The sequence below is a fragment of the Lynx canadensis genome, chromosome A2 (genome assembly GCF_007474595.2).
Source record: "Lynx canadensis isolate LIC74 chromosome A2, mLynCan4.pri.v2, whole genome shotgun sequence".
NCBI lineage: Eukaryota > Metazoa > Chordata > Mammalia > Carnivora > Felidae > Lynx > Lynx canadensis.
The window spans coordinates 67,525,808-67,546,704 of NC_044304.2; positions in this window are offsets into that span (position 1 = coordinate 67,525,808).

The window sequence follows — 20,897 nt, forward strand, 5'->3', positions numbered from 1 at the left end:
TCCATATTTGTCTGTGGGAAGAAAAGATCAGAAACGGATGTGGCAAATATAAATCTTTTTCATTAAATTACAGTAATTCACCATGGATGGAGCCATTAGCATCATTTTTTTTTAAATTTTTAACATAAGAGCTAATCCATATTTATCTGTTGGAAAAAAGGATTATTGCTGATGAATTGTGTGGAGAGGACATTTAAGACCCACTGGATACGGGACTATAAGAACATCACAGAAAATGGGAAGGAAAAAGTATGAACAACCGTAGGAGGAGGCTTTGGTGCTGAATATTAATTTCAATAATATCATAATTTAAAGGAGGGCAAATGGGCCAGTTGTGTGAGATCTATCTGTTTTCTCATAGAGTGGAAAAGTTTAGATGACCTTGAAGGAGTCCTTAAAATAATTGCTTCTGCATTCTAATGTTTCTTTCTCCAGTACTTATAGGCAGTTTGATAACTTAATTGCCTTGGATTGATAGCATAAGAAATATATATTAAAATAGATAAATGAATGCTATATATTACATTAAAATTTTCAATCAGTCTCGATCTTAATAACCTGAAAAATGACTAGAGCTTGACTTTGGTTGCTTTTGTCATTTTTAACCATTCACATATACAATAAATACTTACTGGCTGCCTACGGCATGCAAATCATTGTGCTGTGTCCTAGGGACCTAGTGAGGAGCAAACTAGACCCTTTACGGAATGTACATTCTAGGGGAATGGATAGCAACTAATTAGAATGTGATATATTCTGCACTTTTGAATCATGATGAATGCAGTGAAGGAAAGTTACAAGAAGGTGAGGAACCGAATAATACAAAACACGTCAGAGGGTCTTCCTCAGCTAAAATGACCCATGGTGCTTGTGAGAAATGAAGATCTTTGGGTTCACCCAGAGACCTGGGATATCATAACTGCTACAAGTCTGACAGAGAATATACATTTTTCATAACTTTCTCAACTGTTTGACTTCTGATTTGCAATGACGTTCAAGAACTAGCCCACTGCGTGGTAAGTAACATTTGCAACAAGCGGCTAGAAGCAAATGATTGCTTTTCTAGGTTACAAACATTAAAGAAAGATTTCTCTTTGTTTTCTTTCTTATAATCTACAGGGACATTTTATTTATTTATTTATTTATTTATTTATTTATTTATTATTTTTTAAATTTATTTGTTTAATTTATTTTAGGAATGTGATATTTAAACATGTGACTATATCTGGAAACCAGTGTCCACCAACCTTTCCCTATGGAAACACTAAAATAGAACAATTTCTAGTCTATCTTCATTAAATTCACATGTAATAGGAAAAGCCATTATCATACTTTAGGTATCCCTCATATTACAAACTACTCATTTGATAAGAAAGTGGCTTAAATTTCTCATATTTGAAATAAAGGAATTTGGGGAGAATTTAGGATTCCTGTTGGATACTTGGAATTCGACAAATACATTATCATTTTCTCATTCTCCAAAATTATATGACTCAAACATTAGAACACATAAAACCACTCAACACCAATGACATATGATACTCAAAACTCTAATTGCACTCAAGTGTGGAAATACTCAGGTAAATAAGGAGCTCTAGCTCCATACTGCAAACAGGAACAGAAAGTCCAGCAGAGAATACACAGAAGTAGGAAGGTGCAGGTGGTTTTTAATGGTGACGATGTATAGAAAAAACCGCATGAGAAAGAACAGGTCCCACCTGGAACAGGGATTTACTGAAAGAAGATCTGAGGCATGGTAGATCAGAGTACTGACCATTGATGAACTAAAAGAAAGGCTTGTAAGTATGCAGGACCAGTGGCATGGTCTTGAGAAAACACTGATTCTAGAATAAAAGCATTGGCTTGAATGGGGTGGGTTCCTTGGCGTGGGGATGAAAAGGGAGAAGAGAGAAAGTGGCAGAATTTAAGAATCACGTAGAAACACAAGTATCGTGGTAGCAGTAGAAATACCAAACCCCTCCCAGTGCACTCCTTGAACCAAAGGATGGGCATTTTTTGAGATATGAAATCCAGTCATTCACCCAATGAGTTGTAATCGCTGCCATAGAAATACCTGTGAGCTCCCATCAAGTAAAATCTAAGACAGTCACAGACATCTCAAACATGACAAAGGTATCTGTCGAAAAAAAAGGTAACAATGAAAACTAAGTTTGTTAGCCCATGAGGATACATGCCAAAACATGAACCATGCAGCAGAGGAAAATGATCACAAAACACTGCACCAAAAAGTAAATATTGGTAAGTAAGTGTTTGCAACTCTGGAAAAACTACTCCAATCAGAAACTTAAAAAAATAGAAAATTAGAAAATGTTCACATAAATCTGCTCAAAACTGGGCCTGCTAACAAAGAGATGACATTATATTAAAGAAACGAAAGCAAGATGGCATAATTATTTTTTTTCCACACCGAAAATTAAAACATGATGGCAGTCCAGAGCTTTGCAAGAGAACTTGGAAAAGAACATGTGGGCTAGGGATTTTATGTTTACTCAGTACATCCTTCAAATTTGAACACTACAGAAAGCCATTTTTGGCATGCTAGAACTCAGAGAAATTTGTGCTCAAGAGCCCTTCCTAGGGAATTGATCTAGATCCTGAACAATCTCTCTTTCTCTGTCTCTCTGTCTCTCTCTCTCTCTCTCTCACTCACCCTATTTCATAATACTGAACAGTTATTTTTATTTCATCATAGAGTCACCTTTTCAAGTAGGAGCGCCAATTGTTTTTATGATAAATTATGCCCCTCTCTTATTCTCATCTGTTCCATTGCAGTGATATTTCTATTACTTCCATGAATAGAATACTGCCTTTCTTTTCCTTCTGGAGTCTAACCAAAGCCAACCAGAGCAGGAGGGATGGAGAAGAGACATCAAAAGGGCAAGAATAGAGAACCCAAAAGTGAACTACTGGTGTGAATCCCAAATGCAGGAAAGACTGTGGAGAAGGGCACACATAAATGACAAATGACAGCAAGAGAAAACAGTGATAACAGAAAGGAATAAGGGAAAAGAGAAAATATTCATTGAAAGGACATAAAGTTAGACATTTTTATTCACAAACTTGCCCCAAAAGGTCAAGACAATCTTCAGGTAATCACAATTTTTGCTGACCTTTGGAGGAATCCTGAGAGCCTGTATAGGTCAGGCATGCCAGTGCCCCAGCAGGGTTCCCCGTGACATACTGGGGGTTCACTCACATTCCAGGAAAAAAACCTGAATCAGCTACCATTAAAAGCACATCTACTTCTGTTCATAATACATATTTTATGGAAGAGTTAGCAACTGCATACAAGTATAGTTTTCTGAGAATAAAAATAACATTTTGTCATTATTCAGAACTAAGGTTATTGATATTTCAGATATCAGATTTTTAACCATGTGATAAAGTACTTCAAGATAGCATATATATCCAATGAAGTGTTTACTCTGTTGGTGAGTAACATATAAGTATTGGACTCCATGACTGTATCTTTTGCATGTAACACCTTCTTTGCAAATATCATAAACACATTCCAATTAGTCACTGCTTTCCTTTTTTTCAATCAATGATCTTAACCCTCAAGACATTAGGTATGGGCTTCAATACGATTGGGCACATATTATCTTTTTTTTTTAAATTTTTTTTCAACATTTATTTATTATTGAGAGACAAAGAGAGACAGAGCATGAGCAAGGGAGGGGTAGAGAGAGACACAGAATCTGAAGCAGGCTCCAGGCTCCAAGCTGTCAGCACAGAGCCCACGTGGGGCTTGAACCCACAAACCGTGGGATTATGACCTGAGCCGAAGTCGGACACTCAACTGACTGAGCCACCCAGGCGCCCCTGATTGGGCACATATTCTTAGCAATTACAATTTCCTGAGATTCCTGTCCATGATGGAATAGAAATCTGATCTATTGTTCAATTTCTAGATATCTCTATATTGCTTTGACAGTTAGAAAATATTCTTGATCCTTACCCATTCTCTCCACTGTTTGCTCCATATATTAATCGATCATAGTATCGATAAAAGAATAAGTAAATAAGCAAATGGAGGATAATGGAGAGCTCAGGAAAAGAACAATGCATGTGTGGGGACTAAATGTACAATAAAGTTAATAATATAAAGTGAATGGGTTGTTTTTACATGGTGTTCAGGAAACCGTGCTCATGTTACATGAATACAAATTAAAAAGTGGAATCTGGGTTGATTAAAATGACCTGTGATATTTAGAAATACATTTTTAGTATAAAAATGTAGAATACTATGTTTTTGAGTTTGAATAGGGGAGAACTTTAAAGGAAAATATCTAAGGCACAAACCTTAAAACAAAATTCTGTTATTCTGATTACATACAACTTGAAACTGATTTCTCTTCAAAAGGAACATAATCTTTAAAGTTAATAGGCAGACAGAGGATTAGATAAGTGATTTTCAATGTCTACAACTGGAAAGAAACTAATCAGGAATCTTGTATATCAAGAAGAGAGACAGAATCTTCAGGGGGAAAATGAGCCAAGGGCATAAGTGCAGTGAATAAAAGAGAAAGCCCCTACACCCTAATGGTGAAAGAAATACTCCACATAGGGTGTGTTTGTAAGTATTGAATCACTATGTAGTACACCTGAAACTAATATTATACTGTATGTTGAGTAACAGGAATTTAAAGAAAAACATGAAAGAAAAAAAAAAGAGATGTTCAAATCCATAAGTAAAAAGAGAAAGTTATACAGATAAATAATATTACTTGCATATAATATTATTTATATATAATACATCTTATGCCTATTAAATTACATTTATTATACTGACAGAAATAGCTGAATATTGCCGATCACTGGCAAAGATGTAGGCACAGTAGAATCCTCACATTAGTGAACGTGTTGACTAGAACGGCCTTATATTCTGGCAACAATTGAGGAGTAAGGCTAATTCAATCCTCTGCACTTGAAGTCCAGACAAAACAAGACAAAACAAATGAAATGAAGCAGAACCAAACGGATCAAAACCTCCTGTGCAATTTACTCGCATTACCCCCTGGTATTCCTGGATGACTAAAACAGATGCACCGCATGGGGTGTTTTGTTAACTCTAACAATTTGGTAATAAACATAGCAACTGAACATTAGTAGAACGACACGGACATATATTTTCATGGTGAAAAAAATAAAGAGGTGTCTGGGAGCTGCCTGAAACATGGGAAGGAAACGAATTCCTAGGAAGAGAGGGAACAAGGAGAGTGGGAAGAGAGGAAAGGGAGGTAGGAAAAGGGAGGGAAAGGGCGAGATAAAGGGACAGAATAAAAGCAGCCAAGGAATGCCTTCTTCTGTTATGTCTCGAGGACTCATGTCTGCATTTCTGTTCAGCTGAACCTGTATACATAGGACTGATCAATTGCCCTCTTCAAGCTGCTAAATGCTAGGAGGTCCCTTCCAAGGAGCGTGAAGGCCAATGTTGGGAGACTGACATGGCAGCTGTTAGTGGAGACGTGGTCAAACCAAAACCACTGCAGTGGCCAACCTGAAAGAGATGCCAGCAAAGCAAGAGGTGGCTCAAAACGGACAGGACTCTCCGAAGCCACATGGAGAAGGGAACTGGTTCCTTTTTATTCTACCAGAGACTCAACCAAATTAACATCAGTCCCTGTAGCTCAATCAGCTAAGCTCTGTATTGTGTTGGAGACGATGATAATACAAATCTAAACAGACTGTTCCTGGCTTCAAAGAATTCATTCTCACGTAAGAAATAAAAAATGCATTTCTAACTCTGGCAAAATATAATACAAGTGTGAGTTCAAGTTCCACTGAGAATAAAAAGGATGACTTAAGAGTTTAAAGAAGAGATAATATTGGAGCTGGATTTCAAGAAGTTAAAGGGAAGGTTTAGCCAGTATTCCCAGAATATCAAAAAGATCATAAGGGAATGACTGCAACTGTTCTTCATTGAACAAATGCTATAGTTAACCTTCTGGCTATATTACCTGACTTAATCCATGCAATAAAATTTAAAATATGCCATTATTATCCACTTGAAAGATTAGTGACAAAACAGTAAGTCAGATGCCAAGAGTAACTCCTGTAGAAAATGACTGACTAGCAATCGTCTAAGTAGCTGAGAATTTATGCTTTTTCGATTCCCTGAATTTCCTCACAATAGAGATAAAATTAAGCAATATTTTGAGGATGGCTTAGAAGTGCTGCATGGCTAGAACATGGAATTATCTAACTAAAGACTAAAGAGAGGTAAATTAGGGCCAGCATAAAAGGCCCTTACGTGCCCAGATAAGAAGGTGGATTTATTCATTTGGAAAATAATATCAGGGACAATTTATTTTATGATGCTTCCTTTTCTCTTCTTTTCTTTCTTTTCTTTTCTTTCTGTTCTTTCCTTTTTTCTTTCTTTCTTTCTTTCTTTCTTTCTTTCTTTCTTCCTTCCTTCCTTCCTTCCTTCCTTCCTTCCTCCCCTTTTTTTTTTTTCAAAGAGACAGAGGCCAAGTTGGAGAGAGGAACAGAGGGAGAGAGAAAGAGACAGAGGGAGGCAGAGAGAGAATCTTAGAAGGATTTAAGCCAACAGAGCTCTTGATCCCACAACTCTGGAATCATGACTTGAGCCAAAATCAAGAGTTGGACGCTCATCTGATGGAGCCACCCAGATGCCCTTATTTATTTATTTATTTATTTAGTTAGTTAGTTAGTTAGTTATTTTTATTTTTATTTATTTTAATTAAAGTATAGATGACACACAGGGTTACATTAGTTTCAGGTGTATATCATAGTGATTCAACATCTCTGTACATTATACTAGCTCACCACAAGTGTAGTTACCATCTGTCACTATACCACACTATTACAATCTCATTGACTATATTCTCTACACTGTACCTTTTCTCTCCAGGACTTACGTATTGCACGTTATTTTTTCTTTTGGACAATTACTTTTTTTGGAGATTGCTCAATTACGCTAACTCTTGAGAAGAGAAATTTGACCTTGCCAAGGGGAGACAAACTGTAAAGAGTCAGAATCTGCATCTCCGTGCCTTCTACAATGATTTAGGCAGGAGGTCATGAATCCTTTCATAACAGAAACTAAGTAAGACACAAGGATAGCAGTGGAAAAACAAGCTCAGAGCAGTGCCTTAAATCAACTCACAGATCCCCTAGCTGCATTCCAGGGGTGAGAAAGAAGGTACAGTGGTAGTACTAAAGGATCTTCCTTTTTCTCTTCTTGAGCTTTCAAGGTAAGAATCCTGAGTAAATCTACATTGATTCAGGGAGTTAGACTACACTGTCTTTAGAGAATATTTTGATCCTTCCCTGCTAGTTCTCTTAAAACGTTGTCTATGGATGGTCTTCTCTCTGCCTCTGATTGGATTTCCTGGAAGTTCTACTCCTTCCTCAGGCATACTCAGGCAATAAATAACCTTCTGGTCACTCTCACATAAGGCAAGGTCAAGTCCAATTTAACAATCATTTAGAGTTTCTCCTTGCCTCTCACTTCCTTCTCCATCACCAGCCTCAGACTTACTGACTTCAGCCTTAGAAATCTAGCGGTGGGGGAAGGGTTCATCCTGCTTTTGCCTGTCTAGGCTTCCCACCCTTGGGAAGAAAACTTGAATCCTTCATGAACAGCCCAGACCTCTCTCTGGGAGAGAGATTAGAGGTAAAGAAGAGTAGAGCTGCGTGTGATTGAACGCTGGTAATGGAGACTCATTGCCTCTCAGTCACGGTAGATTCTCAGGGTTTCCTGCAGTAAACAATTAATATAAAATACATTTAAATCCATGTAATCACCAGGTAGAAGGAATTGAGCCAGAAGTGAACTGAGAAGATAATATGGACTAACACAATATTATTCAGGTGAGATTAATGAAGTCAATTATTCCAAACACTTTCAGACTTAGGGTGACTCTCTAAAAACTCGGACTTTATTGCTGCATGCGGACTACATGGTCGGTCCCTGGGAAAATTGTCTTCATATATACATTGCAATCTTCAAATAATCATAACAAATCAGCCAGAATGTAAACCCTTTAAGGCACTGTGTACACCTTTTTATGTTTATATTTTCAGTTGAGTGTGGGTGTAAATGAAGCTACTTAATAAAAACTATCATTGTTGGAATGGAATGAACTGTTTATATTATGACACAATTTACCCTAAATACAGTTTCACATTCCCCTTTTTATCATGGTTCAGGCACACAATGGATAAAATGCACTTTTCATGGTGGATGTAGAAATCGAGCATCATTTTATAACTTGTCTCTGGAGGAAATGGTTACAGGCCCCAAACCCTCAATTGATTAAAAATAGTCTTTTGGAATCCAACCTATTTGCGAATTGGGGATACTCCTATGTGCTTATCACATCAAAATGAGAACATGTCTCCAATTAAAGATAAAAAAGACTTATAAAGCAGCACTTCCAGAAAACTGAATAGACCATCTGGGATTTGGACATTTGAAAATGAGTGATTTTCCATATGATATTATTAAAATGTGAACTTGTAGCCAAGTCTTTGGTTTCTTCTCTTTCAATGCCTGTGCTCCTCCTAAGAAAACCGTAAGCCAAGACAAAGGTACGTGTTTTAATTTAAACATATAAACTTTGATTTGAATGAATATACCATATTTACACTCAATTTTTTATACTTGATTTTACCTAAACAGAAACAATCACATTATTCTCATAAAATCTATAGTATGAAATTATTGCAAATTGCTGTAACTGATTCATAATGTAATACTCATGCAGTTTTCAGCTGCCTAGAAATTAGCACTTTTATTAGGAAAAATATTAGAACGTTTAAAACCAGCAAAAACATAAGATGATTCGGTCTAATATAATATATTATACTTGTAAAAATTTATATTACTAATTATTTCAAAGAATTCACATTGTAGATAACACCATTACTAATGAATTACAGATACTGAAATGTATTTTAAATGATAAGAAGGGTGTGCTCAATTATTTTTTGCTTTTGTTTTGTTTTATTTTTTAATATTTTTCTTTCATTGTATTTTTGTTTTGTTTTGTTTTAATTTTTTTTATGTTTTTATTTTATTTTTGAGAGAGAGACAGAATGTTAGCGGGGAAGGGGTAGAGAGAGAGGGAGACACAAAATCCGAAGCAGGCTCCAGGCTCTGAGCTGTCAGCACAGAGCCCGATGAGGGGCTCGAAGTCACAGACCATGAGATCATGACCAGAGCTGAAGTCGAAGTCAGATGCTTAACTGACTGAGCTACCCAGGTGTCCCTGTTTTTTATTTTTTTTTTTATGTTTATTTATTTTATTTGAGAGCAAGAATGAAAGCACTAGCCAGGGAGGGGTAGAGAGAGAAAGAGAAAGAGAATCTCAAGCAGGCTCCACACTGCCAGCACAGAGCCCAATGTGGGACTCGAACTCACAAACCATGAGATCATGACCTGAGCCCATATCAAGAGTTGGACTCTTAACCAATTGAGCCACCCAGGTGTCCCTTTACTGCCTTAATTTTAAGTCTTAGGTTTTGGCATTTCCTATACATGTTATCATTTCGCATGGTCATATCTTGCTTCTGAATTGAAAATACCAATGAATGAGGGAAATGAGAAAATAGATCACCCTGAAGGTGTTGGGAAATGTGATAACATATACCTGGCACATAGTAAGGTCTCAATAAACGCTAACTACTCTCCCTTTCCATCAGTCTTGTCATTAGCTGGAAATAGATAAATAATAAAGTTGTGCTCTCCAAAATATAATTCCTCTAAAAATTTCTATAATAATAGCCACCAAAAGGCATACTTCTTAAAACTAACAATTTACTCTATGTCAATAAAGGAAATTAAGAGGAAGAGCATTGTGCTAGAAAACTTACCACAAGCCATTTAGCTTCCATATTTTTCCCATGCAAGTTTATACCCCTCACCACATCTCAACCCCCCTACTACTCACCCTATTCTCCAGCTTCTCATCGAGGGGCTTGATGAAGCTCCCCATTAAGTGGTCTCACGATCCCCTCTGGAAGCCAATGCTTTGTGAGGGCTTTGGAGAAATAGCCACTCAACTGGTGCCTCAGGGTAACTATGAAAATAGCAGTAGATGCTTGGCTGAGCCATTTCTGGAATGCCTTTTTGCCTTTATGAAGATAAATGAATAAAAGAAAAGATAACCCTTGGGATGTTGAACTCCTCTGGCATGTTTTTGTCACAGAATCTGCCTCCCTCTATATGGTAACACCGTTCAATTTGTGTGCCCATGATTCTCATTTGTTTTTATTCCCCCTAAAAGAACAGATAATGAATCACTAAGAGAGGAGAGGATAGTGGCAGATTTTTGAGCCTTAACGTCAAGGAAACATGCTATTTGCATTTTTGCCCTGGACACAATTCACTTAAACATAATGATAGTAAATACACAGGCAGACTTTATATTATTTAGCCATGAAAAAAAGAAGGGAATCTTGCCCTCTGCAACCCGAATGGACCTTGACATTACAGTTAGTGCATTAGGACAGAGAAAGATAAAGACTGTATGGAGTTACAAATATATAGAATCGAGAAAACAAAACAAAATCGAACTCACAGATACAGAGAACAGATTGGTGTTGCGGGGAGTCAGATATGGGAAAAACGGGTAAAGGAAAATAACAAGTGGGATGTAATATCTACAGCATGATGACTATCATTAATAAGACCGTATCGCCTATTGGAAAGGCGCTAGGAGAGTTGATCTTAAAAGTTCTCATCGCAAGAGAAAGAAATACGCGTAGTGGTGGATGCTAGCCAGGCTAGTTGTGGTGATCATTTCTCAATATATACAAATATCACATCATTATGTTATACACCTGAAGCCAATATAACGTTACACGTCGGTATCTCACCAAATAATAACCTTATGATCACGCTGCAGTAAGGGCGATATTACCCTAGTGTATTAAAATGCCCGGCCACGTAGGAAACGCTACTTTATGGGCACTTTGCTTAATGCCACAGGGCTCAGCACCTCCAATGGCTAGTGGGTATAATATTTATCTCTAGCTCTGTGTCCATCTCTACCTACCCACATCTTTACCTGTACCGTTATCTCCATCTTTATGAGAAGTAAATGAGCTCATGTATCAGAGCCTCCTAGTTAGAGGCGATCAAGCTGGGTTCGGGTACCAATTACCAGACTCTCCTTTCATTGCTTTTATTTATTTATTTATTTATTTATTTATTTATTTATTTATTTTAGGACCACAAAAAGTCATTTTGAGAAAAAATTACCATATTCGGACAGCGATTTCTTTTTTTTTTTTTTTTTTTAGCTATTTCTTAAATAATGGTGATTAAGTCCATTTTTTTTTTTTTTTTTAATCAGTTGTCAACTATTCCTCATCAAGCGTTGTGGGCAATTATTTGCCTAAAGTCAAGTACGATGCATTAATATGTTTCTGTATACTCTTTAAAACATTAGAGTCAAGGGGAGCCTGGGTGGCTCAGTTGGTTGAGTGACGGACTTCGGCTCAGATCATGATCTCACGGTTCGTGGGGTCCAGCCCCGCGTCAGTCTCTGTGCTGACAGCTCAGAGCCTGGAGCCTGCTTCGGATTCCGTGTCTCCCTCTCTCTCTGCTCCTCCCCTGCTTGCATTCTCACTCACTCTCTCAAAAATAAATAAACATTAACAAAAAAAAAAAAGAAAAGAAAAGAAAGAAATAGCACTCAGTTACATTGGACCAACGTTTGCCAATTCACCAGGTTTAAAAAATATACTGCTGTGATTTAAATATTTATTTCTTCAAGTTTCAGAATGAAACTGGGCATCTTTTCATGTCTATTGGCCATCCTGGATCCTGTTTTGTTCACCGCTTTTGCTATTGACTTGCGTTTCTTTTTCTTTATAGTTCTATATGTTGTTGTTCATATGCTAGATATTGTACATTTATTTGCTTAAATTTGATGCCACTATCTTCATTTAGTATGTTTTGTCTTATCATTTTACTTTATTCTATTTTATTTTTAATTTTAGAAAGAGTGAGAGACTGCACGAGTGTGGGAGAAAGGCAGAGAGAGAGAGAGAGGGAGAGAGAGAATCTGAATCAGGCCCCATGCTCAGCACAGAGCCTGACACAGAGCTCAATCCCATGACCCTGGGATCATGATCTGAGCAAAATCATGAGTCAGCTGGTAAACTGACTGAGCCACCCAGGTGCCCCTCTTATCATTTTAATGTGGATTTTGTTGTACAAAAAAATAATAATACTAATAATTTTAATTTCAGAAAAAATCTTGACCTTGTCCTTTGTGAGTTTCACTTTCCTGTGTCTTGTCTATGAGATACATCCTTATATACAGATACATCTTAATGATCATACTATTATTGCCCTTTTTGCAGCAAAGTCAAAAGAATATCGTGTCAACAGGATAACAGTAACCAAGTCAACTGACCGTAGATGTTACCCACATCTGCAAAATACCTCAGTAGCACCACAGGGATTAGTGTGTGATTCAACCTCTTATATTATAGCCTAACCATGTTGACAAATAAAACTAACCATCACAGGTATCACCTAAAAACTGTTTGTTTGCTTTCATTTACGATCTTTGTCTTTTTGTGAGGAAGAGATCTGATTTCCTTTTTCACATGACTGATAAATTCACCTTGTACATTTCTTGAATGTCCACTTTTCTCCAACAGGCTTACAATTCAACAGTTATTAAGTATAAAAATTTCATACTGGTGGGGTTCTCCTCTTTCTGGATTTTCTAATTTGTTTTATTTGTCTTTCTAGAAAATACGTAATATGTTTACCTTTCTGAAATAATTTTTTTGCATAAAATAATTTTGTCTTAATTCAGTTTTCTAGGCATAGGGTGTTTTGGTTAATTTTTCCTAAATCATCTGCAGATTTTATTTTAATATATTTTTTGACCATTAATTTTTGTTTTTCTATACATAATCTAATTATTCATTCAATTTCCACTTCTCTTTTTTTGTTGGGTATTTTAATCCATTTATATTTATTATTATTGCTAATATACTTGAATTTCTTTTACCATTTTATTTGGTGCTTGGTTTAAGCTATTTTCTTACTTTCTGGCATTCTTTGAGTATATGAAGACATTCTACTTTCTTTGTTTTCTCATATAACTTTTTTTCTTCCTTCCTTTCTTACTTCTTCCTTCTCTCCTTCATTATTTATTCCTTTCCCTTTATGTGACTGGTCTTTTGCATCTGATTCCATTTTTTTTCCTTCTCTACCAGCTTGGAAGTTGTATACTCTATTATTGGTATTTTAGTAGTTAATTTTAAAATGTTAACCTCGTATATTTAAAAACATGAAATTTAGTACTTTGACATACATTATACTTTAGTATAAACTATTGCTTCATACTGTAATTTTATATTTATTCTAGCTTCCAAAGTTAGCATTAAATACTTTCTTTTTATTTTCTTGTGTATGTGTTGTTTTTATTAGTCCAGATACATATTATTGTCGCTTTCATCCATTTCTTTTATTTCAAACTTTTCTATAGAAATTTGTACTGCTTTAAATATATTTTTGGAAGTTCTTTACTAGAATTAATTTTGAGGGTAAACTTTTCTGTTAATTTTTTCTCTGAAGTTATCTTTATTTGCCCTAATATTTTAAATATTATTTTGCTACACCTTTCTCAATTAAGAGAATTATTTTCCATCAACATGTAAACATTCTTCCACTCTCTCCTCCTTCCCACACACACACACACACACACACACACACATTCTATTTATTGTAATTGTCTCTCTAACCACTTTAGAAATTGTTTTTCTCCATTGCTCTCACTTTGTGTCACAACTTTTCAGTCACACATTGATGTGCTATTTTTTTCTACTGGTACATGTTGTGCTTCCTATGTCTGTAATCCCAGCTTGCCATCAATTCTAGAAATTTCTCAGCCATCAAATTTTCAGACATTTACTTCTGTTACTGTTCTTTCTGCAGATCTTTATGTTAGACGTCCCTCACTTCCACATGCCTTAACCTCAATTTTTCAAATTCATCACCTCCTTATATCTGTGTTCATTCTGGTAATGTTTTCCAATCTTCACTCTAGCTCAACAAATCTCTTTTAAATTATGTGTACTCTTGGGGCTCCTGGATGGCTCAGTCAGTTAAGTGTCCGACTTCAGCTCAGGTCATGATCTCGCTGTTCATGGGTTAGAGTCCCAGACTGGGCTCTGTGTTTACAGCTCAGAGCCTGTAACCTGCTTTGGATTCTGTGTCTCCTTCTTTCCCTGCCCCTCCCGCACTCATTCTCTCTCTCTCCCAAAAATAAATAAATATTAATTTTTTAATTATGTATAACTCTTGCATTTAACCTTTCCACTGTGTGTGTTTTGATTATTATTTACTACAATTTTGTGATCTGCAGTCCTCATAACTGTAAATTTGATATAACAAAACAAAGATTTTTGCTAGAAAAAGCCAATAATTAAAAACTCTGACATTATTTATACTGGTAACAATATCAAGACATTTCCACTCTGCACTCTGACAGAAACAGGCAGTGTGACTGTTTGATTGATTAATTGATTGATTGATTTCTACCCATTCCTTTGTCTTCGGGATATAACCCCTTCAAATGTCCCAAATCCATGTGGCTATCTCTGACCTGGTGATCTTCCCCTGTGATTTTGAGCACTAAAACTAAACGCTATGCATCTTGGGTTTCTGTCCTCAAGATACCCAGGGGTCTGGTTTTATATTCATATTCATCACCCACCCACTTTGATATGTCTTATATTCTTGCAAGTTCAGCTCTGTATTCTAACATCTGCCTCCTGGAATTTATCTTATATTAAGTATTCTTCAGCAGAACGATTTTAGAAGTGTTTGTGAGTCTCATTGGAAGCTGAAGTTCATGTTCATTTGTATTACCTCAAGATCCTGGTCATTAGAAAGCCAACAACTTAATCATTACTATCCTGAAAAAAACAAAATAAGAGACACTTTTTATGAATACAAACTTCCAACTGTGATTGCAAGATTATAATATCTGAAAACTTTAGAGGCAGATAAACAATGAATTCAATCTTTGTTGTTGGTCCAAGTTCTCACACAGGCAAACGTTCTTTAGCAACAAGTACACATGGTGACATTATGTTACCTTGTGAGAGAGTTCTAGAACTGTTTCTGGATAAAACTTGCAATGGAATAAACATTAAGGTGGCGGGGGCTCTTTCAATTTCCATCTGCAAATGATCGAGTTCCTGGAAAACGAACAATACAATTAAATGAGAGACCATGACTCTAAGTATAGATACAAAATTTCAAGATTAAGTGTTACTGGTGATTGGCAAGAAAAACTATTCTATCACTTCCTCAGGCACAGTTCCTACAGTTTGAAAAACTGTTTTTATGCAAAAACTTCGTGAAATCTTCGAGCAAATGCATCTGAAAAGTAATAAATTCATTTGACAGGAGCTTCAATTATTTTGGATATGAGCGTAGGGCATAACATTTTATTAGAAACTGCTGTTTTAATGTCTGTGGTGCGTTCTTACATCTTGAGTCTCTTCTCGGGCTATTACAAATGTTAACATTAATTTTTAAATCAGATTTTTGAGGATAAAGTTCTGTTATACACAGTACACACTGTAAAGCAATCACTTGATGTGTATTTTAAGAAATTTCTAAAATAGCAGCTTTGGAACAAGTGTGGTAAAACTATGCAATAAAATAGCAACTCCCTCATTAGTCTGGTGATTGCTTGCATGAAATGTTAATCTCCGAGCAATGAGGAGCACTATCGTGAGGAATATGTTTTTAATGATTGCACAAGTTCATTAAATACCCCAGCCTGTGGAGAAACAGAACGTCGGTGAAACATGTTTATGTCATACACTCTAATTTTAAATTGTGCTTATGATCTATTCATTTCTATACTTAGAAAAAAATGGTATATTAAAAAGACCTGCAACTAAGTACAAAGGAACTTTGTTGGTGCCAACTCTTAATATGCCCAAAAGCTCTGGTCCTACTCAAGTGGCATTCTGCAGGTAGCATTGAGCCTATCTGTCCCTTATGATTGAATGCATTTAGGCTGGCAATGAATCAGCATAGTGTGAATTTTAGCAATGCCAATATTGCAGTCTCTCCTTAGGATCTGCCACATTTCAACAGTAGCTGAAACTTTTATTCTTCTCATCAAAATGACTAGGTAGACAAATCTCACAGTAATCCTGCTTGTTTTCAGTGGGAGGTATTACCCAGCTATGACCTGTGCTGATCAGAGCCCTTCGTATGGAACGTTAGGAAAAAAGATCGGTGATGGATTTCAGGGGAAGATCTTTCAGATGGAGCAGATCTGGGAAAAGGTGAGACAAGTAATTCCTATTTGAAATGAGCAAGACAAAGTAAAAAAAAAATCTATAAATTGCTTATATTTTTAAATTTCTAGTTACTGGTAAATCATTGTGATAAATAAGGTTAAATAGGCTTTGTGTTCACTTTTTTGTTTGTAAGTGTAGACAGACCCACAATGATGGCAAAATAAAATAAAACACAGGAACTACTAATTACACAAATATATAGAGTATATGTAGGGAATCAAATGCGCAGCTTATGCTTCATTTGAAAGTTACAATTAAAAAATTATAAGAATGTACAGATTTCAGCAAATATTATCAAGAATAAATAAGTTTTTTTAGTTAAGATTATTTGTAGTTTTCTCTTGACATTTTTCTTTGTAAGCAAACAAAATTTCTTAAAATACTGTATTTTGAGAACTGTCTTCTTATTGAAAAAAAAAAAAGTAAGATTCTTAGCAGAACCATAGTAACAGTTTTATACCCAAAGCAAAATGCTTTCTCAGCTTGACTTTTGTATGTGCTTTTTCTTCAGGCTAAAAGCCATTTTGAAAAGAGAAAAGTGATTTTCAAGAAGGCGCTGCCTTCTTTCACACTTATAATAACAAATATAGACCGATGAAATGCAAAGAGAAGTTCAGAGGTAAAGGCTATTAGTCGTATGGCATCTTAGTAAATAACAAATGCTACACTTACTCTTTCTTATAAAGAATAAAGTTAATCAGAAGGTCAAATGTTTATTTTCTTCCTTCTTTCAAGTTTGGAGTGCAAATAACTGTATATCTGAATTTTCTCTCATAACTATTTTTTTTCTCCAACGGGATATAATTTTTCCCAAAATCTAACTTGCAGGGAGAGCCCATCAAAGAGCAGATGACTAGGTCCATGATCTGAGAATCACCATGTGTGAAATGACACGGGTAGGTTACCCGGGGGCACTGAGGGGGGCCAGTTGCCCTCCAGTGTTAAACTTCCGCCCCACTCCATGATTCATTAGAGCCTTGAATATGCCCTTGAACAGGAAAACTTTGGGGGGGCCTGATCCGACTCAGAATTGAAGAAGAGATATTTCTGGGAGAAATAACTGGTTAAGAAAAAGAAGACAATGAATGTCTAAGATATAAAAAGGGATTTGGAATTTGTCCAAAGTATGCCCATATTGAACTTGGTGGCTCTTCCTTGCTGTGTTGCATGATGGTCAGTGAGATGCACCCACAAGAGAAAATATAAGAGAAGCTCGGGGAAAAGAGAAAAAAAAAACTTCATTATATTCAAGGTGCTGGAAACAGAAGGTTTGGCACCTTTACAGGCCCACATGGGAAAGCACCAGCATTGGTCCTGAGCCAGAAGGGGCCTAAGTGAGGAGACAGCCAAGGGCATGACCTTTTTTGGAGTTTTCTAGGAAATGGAAGGCAGGTAAACAGCTCATGACTTGTTACTTTGAATAATTTCAGGGGACTCTAAGCCAAACGAATGATCCCTGTCTGTCCAATTCTAGGCCCTGAAATGATTGAGGCAGAGGGATCCTGGGGTATACGGGCCATGTAGGGAGGGATAGCTCTAGATTAGTTTGCTTATCGAAGGCATGTTCCTAGGCTCAGCCCTTTGCTGTCTCTAAGAAATGGCTGGTCCTTGGAAAGGCAGTTTCTCTTCAGCCAGAAAGATTATTAAGATGTCAAAATAGCATAATATATAGAAAATTTTTTAAAAAATGTTAAAAATACAGTGACTTTTATTGTTTTCTATTGATCAATACAGGGGGCATTATTTTTATGCCAGTCTGAAATAATTGTAAAAAGCACTGCAAAACATCAGACTATAACAAATGCAATTGTACTCTGCAATTCATCTTTCTTTTCTTTTCTTTTTTTAATGTTTATTTATTTTCAGAGAGAGAGACAGAGTGTGAGCGGGGAGGGGCAGAGAGAGAGGGAGACACAGAATCCAAAGCAGGCTCCAGGCTCTGAGCTGTCAACACAGAGCCCGGCTCGGGGCCGGAACTCACCAACTGTGAGATCATGACCTGAGCGAAGTCGGGCGCTCAACAAACTTAGCCACTGAGGTGCCCCCATCTTTCTTTGAAATGTATTGAATGGATAGAGGTGTTAATGTAGGAAATCAAGAAACACTGAGTGTAGACATATGTTCTGGTAAGGGAAATATTCACATTGGATCAGTGAATGTTGGCCATGATTAAGACAGAGTGGTGGTTCTAAAAAGGAGGTAGATAACAGGCAGGATTTCTAAGCAAGCGTTTAATAAATGCATATCCAAGTGCCAAACCCTTAGAGCTCTGAGAATGGGGTATGACTGGGGTACCCACTGCCCAGGAACTGTAGGAACATCATTATGTAAGAAGACTGTAAGGGGGCTGAATAGCTCTGATTATGTGGTGCATCTGACCCTACTTGGTAAGAAAGCCAGGTCAAGATCACAACCTGGGAGTAGGTACTTTCCAAAGATTCCTGGTTCACCCGTGCCCTGCAGAGAGGGGAGAAGGAGGAAATAGTGCAGACAGGCTGGCACAGAAACATATCCCAGAGTCGTTCTGGGTTTGCTCGCAGATTAAGTAATCCATATTTACAGTGAAGAGTTGTTCTTGTCTACGCAAGCTCCGCATAGTGTTATGAATCACAATTACATTCTGTGACAATGACCAATGCATGACCTGTGGCCGGAATATTGTTAATGATGAGAACTTCTTTCATTCTAATTGTCTCATGATTGTGTCGCTGAATGGTATTTGCAAAATCTTAACTTTGGAATAAACAACAGTCCGGCCATTTAACTCCGGTGCCGCATGACCAGATGGACTCATGCATGCGAAGTCCAGTTCTAGCCAAAGCATCAGAAGCTCTTGATCTAAAATGGCCACACATACAGTAGATTAAAAAAAAATTACTCTGTAAAGGCTAACTAACTTGTATTGAAATTTAAAAATTAATTAATTAGTTGATTGATTGATTAATTAAAGTCTAAAAAAAAAAGAATTGCTCTGATTTAAACCTCAATTCCCTCATGAAAATTACCCTAAAGTATTCATTTTTAAAGCCAGTAAGTCAGCGCATGAGTAGATTTAATATGATCAGTGAGAAATCTTTGAAGAGCTAAATCAGACTGTAGGTAAAAAAGGATTATTCACTATTTTCCTCCATCCACACTGAAATATCCATGATGATATACAAAGATTTAGAAACCATTGCTTCTAGCAATATTAGTCAGTGATCCATCAAGGTATTGAAACGCTTCCCTGGATATAAGCTTGTGTGTGTTTCTGAGACAATACAGTAGGGGCACAATGTGGGAAATGGTAGAAAACAAAAATTATAGCCATTTGCTTCCTGTGCAGGCTTTGTGTTAAAAGCATTATCTTCTTAAATCCTCTTTCAACACAGTGAGGTAGGAACTGGTTTTATACTCAGTTCATCAAGAGAAAAGAGAAGTTATGCGTCTTCCTATTGTCACATAGCAAGCAAGTCATAAAACCGGACACTAAGAATCTCGCCTCAGAACCTGCCCTTAGCTCAAAGCCAAACTCACCAACACAGGGTCTTTGTCCTCCAGAGTTATGGTGCCAGGGCTATGACAAAAATGGGCACTTTCTCCATTGGCATGGAAAAAAAAATCACTTCTTTTTACCTGTCTGCGAAATGACCATGTGATCGGAAATGATTTCTTGCCCTCAGGCTAATTTTTATATTGTATGTGCCTTTGGAGCTTCTAAACATGACTCACTACATCGGTCAGGGCTATTAAGGGCCTATATGTGTGTGTATGTGTGTGTGTGTGTGTGTGTGTGTGTGTCTATACATATACATATACAAATACATATATATATATATATATATATATATATATATATATATATATATAATTTCTGCTGCTTTATTTGTTAACTTTGGTTTTTGCAACAAAATATCCTAGCTGGCCTGCCCAAGAATAAATTCCTTAGTTTATAATATAGTATATGTTTATTAAGCAATTCCCAAAGAACTTCTTGAGTACCTACTATGTGTCAAGGATATTAGTGTATTAGTATGAGACACAAAGATGATTATCACAGGGACTATAAAGGACCTGAAATTTTCTAGAAGATACATATAAAAGTCATCTATAGGACAATTGATTTAAATGTAAGTATCAAAAAAGAAATAAATGAAGAGGGTGCTACGGGAATGCATAGGAGAGTCAGAAAATCGAGTCCTGGTAAGGGAGTTTGAAATTAAATTTTTTTTAATTAAAAAAAACACCAAAATATTTTGGAAAAAGTGACAGCGAATTTAATACATTTGTACTTTAGGAAAAGCAGTAGAGAGAGAGTTTTCAGTCAGATAAATACGTGTGTACAGAGATGAGACATGAGCGAAATCATGGCGCTTTCAAGAAGGTGATAATGCTTCCAGAAGAACAGTTACCTAGATAGTGAGGGGGAGAGTTGCACAGAAATGGGGCTGGGCAGTTATGCAGGGGCCAGATAAAACAGATCCTTATAAGCTGCTGGAACATTTAGAATAGGAAAGAGCTTATCAGATGAGGAGGCAAGATTAGCAGACAACCCATGATGCAAAAATATATAAACT